Here is a 15,244-nt window from a genome sequence, read left to right as displayed (position 1 = left end):
TCCCTAAAATCAAGATCTTCATTTTGATATATAATTTGATAATTTTGGAGCAATAAAAGGATCTATTTGTGAGTATTTTCAGTGTATTTTCTGGTATTTTCATGCGAAAATAAATTCCAGAATATTCAAAATAATTTAAATTATTTTGTTCTAGGTGAAAATGAAGCAAGAGGCTTCTAGTAGCACTGAAAATATCAAAGATGGTTCATTGGAATACTCATACATGGATAATGCAGTTCCAGAATATGAACCAGAGGATGAGGATCCTGAAGAGGACCCTGAAGAGGTTCCTCAAGAAATCCCGGAGGAGTTAATGGATTCTGGACCTGAGTCAGAATCTTTATTTCCCACTGAACCCCTCCGTACCGAACCTCATTTGGTCTGTAATGATTCACTAGATCTTCCCAATAAAACCGAAGTAGAGGAAGGCGAAGAGGTGGATCAACCCTGTACCCCTGCTTTAGCTATGAGAATAGCTGAAAGAGATGCAGCTAAATTGACAAACATAAAAGGCATCAATGGTGTGCTCGCTAGCTACGTCCATTACATGACCGATAAGAAGAATACAGAATTCTACCTTAGAGTCATAATGGAGTACATAAGAGCAATAAGAGTTAGAGGCGGACCTAAAGGCAAACCCATAAGAAAGTCTTACTGGATTTGGGCCATAGAGCTAGTGTCCTCCTTTATGAACAAAACGCGCAAACTTAGAAGCCTAAGAAAAGCAATGCTTGATTACATTTATGTTCATATCAAATGATGTAATATTTGTATTCGCCTTGAATTTGTGGTTTCATGCATTGTAAACAGACTAAGTATGTTATTTCATTTAATGAAATTACTTGAATTATTGTTGTATGATTATTTATGAATATCATATGTATGCCTTTTATAAGTGGGAGCTTTTAGAAGATGAGACTTCTAAAGGTTACAATCTTTGAAGTGCTTATATAATTCTTGATAGAATATGATGATAATTGCTAGTATCTGTGTGATGGGAGGTACAAACGTATTCTCCTGATCATAGATCTTGTAATTTCATTATTTACTGATCGAGGATAATATAGGCACATTACATTGTATACTTCATTGTGCTATATAACTGAAATGTTCTTTGGTTCGGTTCTCTTTAAAGAGAACATAGATTAATGTGGGATAGATTTGTCACAGAACTAAGAATGGCAACCAAGAACATAATTGCTGAATTGAACAAGGGAGAAAAGCTTAACGGGGACAACTGGGACATCTGGCACCGAAAGGTCCAGTATATCCTAGAGGAACAGGATGCGATAGAGCCTCTCACCACTGCTATGGTTGAACCTGAGGCTGGCAACACAAACCAGCACAGGAGAGACCAAGAGGCATATCTAACCTGGAAAAAGAAGAATAGCATAGCAAGAATCACGCTTTTGAGCTCCATGGCTGATGACCTGATGTGTGAGTTTGAGTCGCACAAAACTGCACAGGCCATGTGGATAGCATTGAAGGATAAGTTTGGCGGAGTCTCTACGACCAAGCTTAGAAGGTTGACGATTAAGTTTGATACCTATAAGCTCAAGCCAAACAATCCTATGAAGCAACATCTGAGAGAGATGGCCAATATGATCCGGGAACTGAAGGAAGCTGGACATAATCTGTCTGATGAGCAGCAAGTGCAGGCTGTCATCAGGTCACTCCCTGCAAGTTGGGAGCACATGAAAGTCAACCTAACCCACAATGAAAACATCATCACTTTTAATGATGTAGCTAAGCATCTGGAGCTGGAAGATGAACGTCTAGAGGCTTACAAGAGCTCTGGACAGACTTATTTAACTGAGGATGCTGGTACTTCCCAATCTAAGCCCAATTTCAAAAAGGGCAAGAAGCCCCAAAAGAAAGGGAAGAAGGGCGGTCCTCAATTTAAAAAGGGCAAGAAACAATTTAAGAAGAAGGGAAAGAAAGGCGGGAAGAAGAAGCTAGACCTGAAGAAGGTCAAATGCTTCGCCTGCCAACAAATGGGCCATTTCGCACGTGACTGTTCCAAACAGGCTGAAAGCGAAAAGGTATTAGTGAATTATGTGAATTCACATGTTTCATATGTTTCTAGTACTGTTTTTCTAACAGAACCTGTTTCTTCTTCTTGGATTATAGACTCAGGCTCCACAGACCACGTAAGCAGGGATCGGGGATCCTTCGTGGAATACCGTCGGTTGCCGTATCAAAGCAAGTGGCTTTATGTTGGGAACAATGCGAGAATCGAGGTTCGAGGCATTGGCACCTGCAAGCTTGCTTTGCGTGGTGGAAAGACCTTGATACTCCATGATGTGCTTCATGCTCCCGACATCCGACGGAATTTAATTTCTGTTATTTGCTTAGTAGACTTTGGGTTTAATGTTTATTTTCATGATAAAGTTGCAGACATTTCCTTCAACTCTGAATTTTATGGTTCAGCATTCAGATTCCAGAAATTTTTTGTTATGGATCTTGCTTTTGGTTTTAACGCTCATGATTGTTTTGCTATTTCTTCAAGCAATCCTGATATGAATATCTGGCATGCTAGACTAGGACATATTAATCAAAATAGAATGATTAAACTAGCAAAAGAAGGAATGTTGGGCACAATCCCTAACATGGAAATGTCCTTATGTGAAAATTGTCTAGCTGGTAAGGCAACTAGAAAACCTTTCGGTAAGGGAACAAGAGCTGAAAATCCATTGCAATTAATCCATTCTGATATCTGTGGTCCAATGAGTGTGAGGGCGAGACACGGAGCTTGGTATTTTATTACCTTTATTGACGATTTTTCACGATATGGTCATGTCTATTTGATCTCGCATAAGTCTGAAGCTCTTGAGTGCTTTAGACGATACATAAATGAGGTAGAGAATCAAATGGACAGTAAAATTAAAGCATTACGTACTGATCGAGGTCGTGAATATTTATCTGATCAATTTAAACAGCTCTGTGAGGAAAAAGGGATAATTAGACAACTGACTATCCCTGGCACTCCACAACAGAATGGAGTGGCTGAGAGGAGGAATAGAACTCTTCTAGACATGGTTAGGTCTATGATGGCTCAAGCAAACCTACCAATTTCATATTGGGGTGATGCTTTGTTAACGGCAACCTTCATACTTAACCGTGTGCCCTCAAAATCAGTCGCTTCCACACCCTATGAATTATGGACAAAACGCAAACCGGATCTAAGTGTCCTAAGACCCTGGGGGTCAGCGGCATATGTTCATGATGATTCCCACAAGCATGGGAAATTGGGTCCTAGAGGAAAGAAATGTATCTTTATAAGGTACTCTGAACAATCTAAAGGATACGTTTTCATAGGTGAAAACGAAGATGGAACAGTGACTGAAATGGAATCAAGAGATGCCACATTCATTGAGACTGAATTTCCTAATAGAGGAGATGTTGACCGCACTGTATCTCTTTATGAGACACAGGAACAAGTCAGTGCAGAACAAATTGACAGACCAGAATCGTCTAGGTGTGTCAATCTGAGTGGGAGCCAAGAAAGGTCAACACCAAGACCTGAACAAAGAAAGAAAGATAAGCAAATAGCTCCCGTCAGAAGGAGTAACAGGGAAAGTGTTCCCAAAAGACGCTTTCAAATAGAAGGCGAATCTCTCTTAGTTACTCCAGAAGGGGATGATGAGCCCCGTTCTGTACGAGAAGCCTTGTCAGGTCCTGCAAAAGATGAATGGATGAAAGCTATGGAAGAAGAAATGGACTCAATGAAAAAGAACCAAGTTTGGGTGTTAGTTGATCTTCCAAAAGGGCGTAAAGCCATTGGGAACAAGTGGGTTCTCAAAATTAAAAGAAAAGTGGATGGATCAATTGACAAATACAAGGCTCGATTAGTGGCAAAGGGGTACACACAACAGGAAGGAATAGATTATGAAGATACATTCTCACCTGTTGTGCGTTTCAATTCTATTAGACTTATTCTGGCAATAGTAAACAGTTTAGATTTAGAATTACATCAGATGGATGTAAAAACCGCATTTCTGAATGGTGATCTGGATGAAGAAATCTATATGGAACAACCATTAGGTTTCATTGAAAAAGGAAAAGAAAATAAAGTTTGTAAACTCAAAAGGTCCATTTATGGATTGAAACAATCATCCAGACAGTGGTATTTGAGGTTTCACAAAGCAATAACCTCATATGACTTCCAAATGATAGAGGAAGACCACTGCGTCTACATTAAGCGGTTTGAGGGTAATTTTGTCATATTATCCTTATATGTAGACGATATACTATTAGCCGGAAATAGTCTAGATTCGGTGGTGGCTATTAAAGAATGGCTTTCGTCGAATTTTGAAATGAAAGATATGGGTGAAGCAGATATATACTTGGAGTTAAGATCCAAAGAAATCGTTCAAAACGAATCCTCTCTCTTTCACAAGAGAATTATATCAACAAGATTCTTGAGCGATTTAACATGAAAGACTGCAATCCCATGAGTACACCCGTTGCCACTGGAGTGGCTTTGAGTTCTGACATGTGTCCCAAAACCGAATCTGATAAAAAGAAGATGGAAAGAGTTCCATATGCCAGTGCTGTTGGTAGTCTGATGTACGCAATGATGTGTACAAGACCAGACATCTGTTATGCAGTGGGACTGGTGAGCAGATTCCAGTCTAACCCCGGTGAAAAGCATTGGAAAGCAGTGAAGAGGATCTTGAGATACTTAAAGGGCACTTCCAATTATGCACTGTGCTACGAAGGAGGTGACCTGCGTCTTGTTGGGTACTCCGATGCTGATGTAGGCGGAGATGAAGAAGAACGAAGGTCAACTTCAGGTTATACCTTCTTGCTCAACAATGGCGCCATATGTTGGAGTAGCAAGAAGCAAACGTGCATTGCCTTACATTCAATGGAAGCTGAGTTTGTGGCATGCACTGCAGCAGTGCAAGAGGCTTTATGGCTGAAGAGATTTATAGAACACCTTGGATTTGGAAACAAGAGTACCAATCCGGTGATGGTATACTGTGACAATACTGCAGCCATAGCCTATACTAAAGATCCTAAGTATCACAGCAAAACCAAGCACATTGACATCAAGTATAATTTTGTTAGAGATTACATAGCACAAAAGATTGTTACTGTACAATACATTTCAACCAAATGTATGGTAGCAGATCCTCTGACAAAGCCAATAGGCGAAAAAGTTTTTAAAGAACATGTACAAGCCCTTGGCATACGTAAAGTGTAATATGAATGCTTCATTAATGAAATTATATTTCGTTATCACTTTATGTGTCTGTCCGAAAGTATACAATGTCTAGTATGTCGTACAGGTTAAAAAGGTTGGCTCTCTCACACGGGCAACCGCCTTTGACACTCAGGTGGAGTGAACAAAGATGAGACATTTGTGTTCACCAGTAAAGCAGCAATGAATGCTGATATGGTAGAGAAGAAACACAAACTTTATGTCGCCTTGACTAAAGTGTAGCAAGTCAAGATGAGATCCACGTTGATAAAGCTGGATCGAAGTTTGGAATCCCACTTCCATAATACCTGTAGCCAGACAACAAACTCTTCAACGTCGACGTCATAACAATGAGCAGAGTTGAAGAATTTGGGTTTAGATACTGAGTGTGTCTGGACCTAAGTCTGTACGGTGTTAATAATAAATCTAAATCGACATACGCTCTTATAGTAAAAGAGTAACACCGTAGCATGTGTTTCATACCACATGTGCTGAGAGAACCGCAAAAGGGAAGCAAGTGAAAGATCCCTGCTTCATTGCTGTGTGAGTCCCAGGGAGGAATTATCCTCCTATTGGTGTCCTTTGACTTTGACAATATCATGAAGATATGTTTCAGTGACTGCTACTTTGGCATATGTCCTATGGTCATGATTGATGCGATCTAAGGTAGTATGCTAAGAAAGCGACTGATTCATTTCAAAGTGATATTTGGGCGAAAGGAAGATTGACTGTGATATACACACCTATGCTAGTGTCTGTGACATGTCCCTTATGACATTTTGTGGTCGTAAGTGTGGATACTAGACATAAGAGAAAGGTAATCTGAGTCAACATTGACTCGAGAGGGATTAGATTTACCATGAAAAAGTGTATATAAGTAAATCTAGGACATCTGAGGCATAATTTTAAAATTCAAGCTACACAAAGGAGAGGGTGACTTGTGCTGATCCTTTAAAAGGGATTTCTAGTACAGGGACCCAAGCGAAGACGTCATGCCCACGCGGTCACGGCAAAGCACTAAGTATGAAATTGAGGGAAGGTGAAGAGACTAGACCCGCGACATCTAATCCACCAAGTGTGAGTGGGAGATGTAGGAAAATGGGCCAGTCCACCCTTGGTGGATTGGACCCAAGCCCAATGTCATTTGGGACTCCAGTGTAAATAGCAAAACTCATGGGTCCTTAACTGTAATTTTCGCCCTTTAATATATTTTGCCAAAAGGCGGGAACGGTTGTGCAGAGGAGACGGTTTTGAGACGGTTTTTGTTTGAATAAACAAGGAGTTACGAAACTGATCAAAAGGGATCAGTTTTGGGCAGTAGCATTATGCGTTTTTTCTCCCCCACAAGTCTCTCTCTCAGTCTCTCCAAAAACTCTTCCACCAGTGTAATTTGCTGTGTCTCCCAGATCCGACTCCGTCACCGTGATCGGACCTCCGCGTGGCAACCTGACTTCATTGCAGACTCCAGGTATGCCCGAAAACCTTCAAAATAGTAGGCAAAATTAACTAAATTCTTTTAACCCTACTTCTTCTATGTTTCAAATTGAACTATTTAAAATTTTCCCACCTCACCATTAGTGTCGTACAAAAGGGAGCTCTAGTTCACCCAAGCACACACACTTATATAAAACAAATAAGTACCAATATAATGAAATCTAAATTCAAGAGTTAGCATCATAATTATTTTGGGAAAAATGTTTAATAAAGCAGAATATTTATCCTAATATAATTTCTTATCTTTTTTAATTATGATAAAATATGTTAAAAGTAACTTGTAAAGGTAGGGCTACGTGGTAATGAAGTGACAAGAAGAGAACTTCACAGTTATGGACTCCTCTTCAATAAACTTGGCCAATGTCTTCAATGGCCTTTGCTCCTCTCGTCCATGTCCTCTTCTTTTCTAATACCGGTTATTATAAATAAGAGAATATGACATTTAAAGACCCTGAAAATTGTTAAATTCTAATTTATATTCTTAAAATAACATAATCCCTGTGAAGACTAAAATTAAAACGATAAAATTCATGCAAAATTATCAAAATACCCCAATTTGTAAATATTCCTCGTGACAATACTTCACTGAAAATAACAAGTTCTGATTATGAAATAACAAGTCTAGAATTGGGAATTCTATAAAAACATTTTTTAATGCCAAGGGTGACATTATTTTCAAAGATGACTTAAGAAAAATAAGCTTGATTGTGAGATAACATGTCTCAAGTTGAGATTTTACTCTCTCTTTTTCACAAATGAGGCTATTTAGTACTTTTACTTGAATTTTATGATTCCAATTTATTTTTGGTCTCTTGTGGGAATTATGTGATTTTGAGGACCCAAATTTTAATTCAACAATTTTCAGGGTCTTTGAATGTCTTTTTCCTAAATCAAAAAAGAAAAAAAAATAATTCTCATGTTCCTAATATAGGCTCTAATTGAGAAGTTAATGTTGGTCCTATATGTAAGACCTATTTCACATGTTTATTAATTTTTTTTTCTAAATTAACCCTATTAATATTTTCTTAACAATAATCAAACAGAAAAATGAGGGAGAAAATTAAAGAAAATAATTATAATATTTAAACAAAAAATATATATCATATTAACAAGTTTAACTAATATTTCTAGTCTATTTAAATTAGTTAATTATTAAATTTTATATTAACGATCGAGTCATATAAATGAAACAATAACAGATAACCACCGTGTGGCCCCAGAGACATAGAAGCATGAGAGAGCCCCCTGCTGCGGGGCACTAACTTATTGTACTGGCATGATTGATGTGATTTCTAAAGATGCCTAAAGAAAAAGACAATAAACTCCCTTACAGTGACCGAAAAATTATATCAGGTTTAACATCCTATTTTGTGATCCATGCAACATGTTTTGAGACTTGTCTAGGTGGCCTCGACACCTTAATACTTTAAGGATAAAATATTTTAAATTGTTGGATGAATTACAAAATACTTTATAGTGTGGGATACAAATAAAAAAAATCTTTTATGGTGTAATATGAACTACGAAATATTTTAAGATGTTAGATGTATCATAAAAAATAATTCAGCATGTTTGATCAACCTTAACCCTTGAAATATTTATCACCTAAAATTACCTAAAACTTGTTTAAAGACACAGAAGTAACTCATCTTCAACACGTATAACTTTTTTTGCAACCTTGTGCAACATATTTTTAATTATATGCAAAAAGAAAGACATTTACACAAAACTAAAAGCATTTTAGAGGGAGTCAAGGAAGAGTTATACCAACTCAATTCAGGTCCTTTTAAGCAAAACAAAAAAACTTTTTAAATAAGGACCTTTCATCAATTTTTTCAATAACTTTTCCAACTAAAAGGCAGAAAAAACACACACTTTAAGCTTTTTATTTTTATCGAAAGACAATTTTATTCAAATAAAATAAAACGATTACAAAAAAAAAAAGATTGATCAGCCACATATAATTTAAGTGAAACTCAAAAAATTAAAAAAAAAAAAAAAAAGACCGGCTCAACACTAACACTAGAAGACATGAGAGGTGCAAGGAAATAAGAAAAACCGGGGGGGGGGGGGGGGGACTATAACGAAAAACGATAACTGCCCGAAGTTTCTTGTCGGCGTTCCTAGCTTCCAAAGCCGGATCCTGCCAAACACTAAGTTGGTACCAAATAATTTAATAAAAATGTTAAAACATTAAAAATATGAAATCTTCTTAATATATTCATTTGAAAAATAATTAAGAGTAAAGTGCCTTTGAATTATATATACACACATATATAAAGCTCAATTTTATTCCATGTAAGACAAATGAAGTAAACTCAAATCCACTCACACAGTCACATTTCTTTATATAAGCTTAATTTTATTGTCAACAATTAGTTTTAGCCATAAAAAAATAACCATCAAAATAAGTATACTACTCTTTTCACCACCATTTATATAAGCGTGTGTTTATGGGCACGTGTTATAGCGTTTTCAAACCGTTTCTGATTTCTTTCTCAATTAGCTAACTTGACAGCTCATATTTATTATTAAAGGTACATCATTTTCAGAAACAATATTTCCCCTGACATACCGTGCTAAAGGATTTTTCTTCAATTATTTCACGAGAAACAGTAGTTATTTAAACTATTTGTAAAAGCAATACTATTCTTTAATAAGTATCAAAATTTTACTATCCATCTTAAATATAAGAGCGAGTATATAGGTTTTTTTAAATTTTAAATATAGAATCCCAATCTATTTTATATCTAAAATTTATACTTTTTTCTCAAATACTCCTTACACATATTAAGGGTTATTTACCAAGAGATAATTTAAAATGCAAATAACTATAGAAGTATTTTTTAAAAAAAAATCAACACATTTTATATAAATAACTAACAAAATTAATTAACTGGCTATTATATTTAAGATTCATTCAGGCATACTAGATATTCTGCAGACTCCCTTAATTACATATAAAGTAGTATGTGGTATATTAATTAATTTACACTTATATATACTATAAACATATTCTTTGATGTTTCCTTTTGATCACAATTTTATCTGAATTTAGGGGATGTTTGGATAAAAGCAAAATTATAATTTTAAAAATATTTTTACGATATACAAAATAAATATGTAAAGGAGTTTACTTTAATTTATAAAAAAAATATTTTTTTAAAAACACTTCTTAAATAATTCAAGCATATTTAGCCGCGGGAACCTTGTCGAGGAAAACGATGAGACAATGAAATTAGTTAAATGTCCCAAATATGTACCTTGTGGCTGTGGCATTGTGACAGAGAATTTGGGGCCCTGAAACAGATGAAAAGGACACATTGCAATTTGGGGCGCTTCTTAAATTAGGAATTTTCATCAATTTTTTCAATAACTAAAAGATAGAGCAAACACACACTTTAAGCATTTTATTTTTATCGAAAGACAATTTTATTCAAATAAATAAAATGAGTACAAAAAAAAAATCAGTCAGCCACATATGATTAATTTAAGTAAAACCCCAAAAAATTAAAGAAAAAGACCGGCTCAACACTAACACTAGAAAATAACAGAGATACAAGGAACAAAAAAGGAAGAGGAAAAAAAACAACTACTGCTTCAATCTTTAATATAAGATCTTATTTGACTTTTATTTTGGTCCTAAATATAAAATCCTAATCTTATTGTCTCTCATATTTATGTACTTTTTCTAATGTAGTCCTTCTAACAATGATAGTTCTAACCAATATACTTGATTAGCAAAGATATTTTAAGAAAAACAACATCTATTTATTAGAAATAACTAACTTAATTTTTTTTTAGTCTTCTTAAATTAGTCAACTAGTTCCTATAATTAGGATCGGAGATAGTATAACAAAACAAGACAGACTGCTGCGACCAAACAAGCTGGGAAAAACACACTTGTTCAGGAAGATTACCGCCCGAAGTATCTTGTTAGGGGCGTCCCTTCTTTTCCACCGAAATATTGCGCTAAAGGATTTTTTTTTCCCCAACTATTTCATGAGAAACACTAATTATTTAAACTATTTGTAAAAGCAATACTATTATTTAGGTATCAGAATTTTACTATCAGTCTTAAATATAAGAGTGAGTACATGGGTTTTTTAAAGTTCTAAATATAAGATCATAATTCATTTTGTATATAAAATTTATTTACACATATTAATGGTTATTTACCAAGAGATAATTTTCAATGCAAATAACTACAAGAGTATTTTAAAAAAATAACACATTCTATGTAAATAACTAACAAATTAATTAATTGGCGTTCATATTTAAGATTCATTCAGACATACTAGATATTCGACAGACTCCCTTAATCACATATAAAGTGGTATGTGGTATATTAATTAATTTACAGTTTCTGATTCTATTTATAAAGTACTTCCAGCATGTTTCACACAAACCAAGAAAAAACCTTAAAAACACTAACCCTCCATAAAATATACAATTTTTTAACCTTATCCATATTTAATATATACAATCTTTTAGAAGAGATAACTACCTATACTATAATAAATGAAGAACAAAATAATATATTTTATACTGAAATTTAATAAAATGACTTATAAATAGGATCTAAAAAAATCTTAAGCTCTTACAAATAGAATCTATGATTCATACAAGGATACAAGGTGGAGATGCAAATCTATTTACAAAATATTCCGTGCTATAAAAGGGTTGAGCATGAATTGCTCATTTTTAATGCAGATTATTCATATTTATTTTTCAACAGCGTCTTTAATAGTGCTTCGCGGGCAAAATTCTGTTCCTAACACCTCTACAATTCTAAGACGTAATAATCACAAAATAGAAGATGGAGAATAAGAAGGGTAAGCACAGTTACTCATCTAGATATTAAAGGTTTCATTAGATCTGAAAAAAGGACTGAAACCATCGAACAGCCTGTTTATGCTTAAAAATTGTGAGGATCGAATTTAAAATTTCTTTCTTTAAATGAAAAATAGGTTTAAAAGAACAAGTCCTGTGGAGCTAAGGGTTTATATGGTCCAACCCTGCAGGCTAAGAGTTGACCTGTTTAGGCTTTTTTTATAATTTTTTTAAATTTTTTATGTAATTATTATATTATTAAAATTTCTTTGGGCTGTCAATGGGGATTGAGTCTAGTGAAAATGACTAATCTTTCACAATATGACAAACCAATATTCGAATCCGTGTTGGGAGAGGTGCCCACATTTAGTGCCTGACAGTATCTCAAATAGGATTACCTCCAACAGGAAAATAACTATGCTTTAGCAAAAAAAAAAAAAAATCTTTGGGCTTCAGTAAAACCCGCTTTGACTGGAAGCAAAATATAAATAGTTGCTACGTGTCGTCTACCATAAAGGGCGCCCATTTGAAGACTTGACCATACAAGTTTTAGGCCTAAACAACCACAGAGCGGCCTGCAATGAAGATGCTGCTCTTCGTTGGATTGTTCTGCTGCTACTTTAATCTCTTTGACTTGGGATAATAATAAAGTTGAAAGCCCCAACAAAGTAATGACATTTTTGGATTATTAAGACTGAATTGAAAATATCTTCTGATTTAGAAAATCTAAAATACTTATGATGTAAATGCAAAATGTTATTGTTGGCAAAAACAAAATGCAAACTACAACTATATATGCAACCAGGTGCTTTGATATTGACAACTAAGTGCACAATAAGTAAGATTTATTGGAAATCAATTTGCCCAATCAACAATGCAGCTCTCAACTTTGAGTTCAACACCACATATATGATCTGAGATCTATTTTTTTTATTTTTTTAATAAAATAGACCTAAAATATATAAATTCATTCAAATACTAATTTCAGTGTGTGAAACTTATTTGAATGGTACAAAAATCTGCTCGTAGTTTATTTGGTTTAAGAGACATGGAGGAGTGCAAAAACTGTAGCGAGTTGAATAAAGAAAAGTTAGAAGGAAAGGGAGAGAAGATTCATTTTAAAAAAAAATCTCCACCCAATCTATCATTTCAAAATTAATAACTCTTTCCTGAAAAAATAAAGAAATAAGACTGAATTTTAACCTAGTTAAAAGTTTAGAGATTAAGTTCCACCAAATCATATTTAAAAAGAATATGAGTTATAAGTAGGTTAAAAATTGTAAGAGATTAATTTTTTCCCAATTTTTTGAAATTAAAGTTCATAAATGGTTTGATCTATTTGGTTTTAGACAATAATTTGTTCAATGAATAGCTAGAATACAAAATTTAAAAGTGAAATTTTTATGAAAAAGAAAAGCTTGATACTTTTGCCACTAAAAAAGAGCATACTCACAAAGAAGAGCAATTAATAATAATGATGACGAAGTTTTAAAAAATTAAAAATAATATTTATCTATTATATATTTGCACTCTTGATAGAACTTTTGAATGTTTTCTTGTTAATAGATTTTCAGATATTCTTAGATATTGATGGATATTTAAATATGATGATATTTTATATTTGTAACTTAATTTTATTCATATTATGCTTTTTATTAGTAGTTTTATTACTTTATTTTTTTTATTTTTTTGATAAAACATATAAGAAATATTAAAAAATTGTATTTTTTTTTTCTTAAAAGGGTCAAAAACCCACGGGCTAGCCCTAAATCCCTCAACTTAGGGATCAAGCCTAACAAAAATGAGATATTTCTAAAATTCTAACTCGTTTAACCAGTGACCCTATAGGGACAGGTCAGCTCGTATTCTCAAGGCTAAGTTTCATCAAATTGTGATTTTAGCTAATACACATGATTATGAAGAATATTTTAAGAAAGATAATACTCCTCTGATCCTTAATATAAGACCTAATTATTGAGTTGGTTTTGGTCCTAAATATAAGACCCATTCTCATATTTATTGATTTTCTCTAAAGTACCCTTATGAATACTCCCTTAATCATAATGAAGTAAAAGAGAGATGGCATATTAAGAAAGATAGGTATGGTGTTTTAGGAAAAACGTGTCATATTTCTTATAATTAACTAACTTACCTAACTTCTTTAATCTAATCAAACTAGTTAAATGGGTCTTATATTAAAGACCGGAGGAGTATCTATTTGTTACAAATAATAAACTCAACTAATTTTCTAATATACTCTAATAAGTCAACTAACTCTTATATTAAGAAGCTGATATAATAATTTTCTCTATTTAAAAATAATTAATGAAACGGCTCAAATCTAATGAGTTTGAAGTGATTTGTTTTTATTTCCAAGAGTTCTGTTGTAATTAAGATTTTCTAGTGATTTCTACAAGTTCCCGTGTCTTCTCTAAGTATTCATCCATTTGGACTTGCTTCTCCTTCAGGTGATCTTTGATTCAAACCCGATGGCCCCTGTTCCCTTTATCATTGGGTAAGTTCAAAATTAAAATCCCATGATTGTCCAGCGGGCTTTTATTACTCCTCCAAGTAATAGTGTGTTTTTTTTTGGGGGTACAACGCGCCAATAGTTTTGAATCCAATTGTCCAGCGATTCCATCATCACCAACAATAATATTTAGTGCCCGACAATGTCTCGAATAGGATTCTCTCCAATAGAAGGATACCTATGCTCCTGTTGGAGGCAATCATATTCGATCCTATTGGAGGCAATCCTATTCGAGATACTGTCAGGCACTAAATGTGAATACCTCTCCTAACAGGGATTCGAACCTTGGTTCCTCACGTTGTGATATACTAGTCCCTTTCGTTAGACCAAATCCTTATTGGTGAATACCTATGCTTTAGCAAAAAAAAAACATATAGTCAGTTGGCCCAACCTCTTAGTGGGTTTGCAGTTGCTAAATCATTTCTGTTTGCCCCATTATGCTTTTTTTCCCCTTTTTTTGCTAGAATCTTATTAAAGGTAATTCTGTTTGAAATACTATAAGGTACTAGATATGAGTACCTCTTTTAGTAAAGATTCAAATAATTATTCATCACATTATAGAAAAATAGCTTCTCACCCTAAACCCAACTTTAGTTGGTAAGCCCACTAAGGGGTTGATCACCCATTCCTTTTTGGGCCTTACCTACACTCATTGGCCCATTAGGTTTAGTGTTGGTATTATGACTATGAGTGTTTCTTAATAGCAATAAAAATCATGAAAAATTTGTACCCAAAAAGCCATGAACAGTATTGAGATGAAACTAATTGAGTTAGATTTAATTGAAAGGGTTGATTACTCACAGGTGAATCAAAAATTCATTTTTTTAGAAGAGGTTCTCACATCTTAGTGCTTCAGTGTTTCCAATAATACTTATCAAACCGTTTGATCCTTTATCAACATAAAATTTGTAATAAAAAATGTATCATAAAAGTTTTTATCATGAATGACTTATTAGTTACTCCCTCCGGTTCAAAATATAAGCTAAAGTTAACTCATTTACGTTTATTAAGAAATGAATTAAAAAAGTTTAAGACAATAAATGTGTAAGGTATATATATTGTTTTTCTAAATATACCCTTATTAATGAAAGAAGTAAAAAATAATAAATAAAAAAAAGAAGGAAAGAGAAATATATTGGGGCAAAGGATGAGAGAGAGTGTGTCATGAATAAATTGAATTA

Source organism: Neltuma alba, unplaced genomic scaffold, assembly GCF_004799145.2.
Source record: "Neltuma alba isolate B1F8T4 unplaced genomic scaffold, ASM479914v2 tig00012419_pilon, whole genome shotgun sequence".
Taxonomy (NCBI): domain Eukaryota; kingdom Viridiplantae; phylum Streptophyta; class Magnoliopsida; order Fabales; family Fabaceae; genus Neltuma; species Neltuma alba.
Note: the sequence above shows the minus strand (reverse complement) of the source record.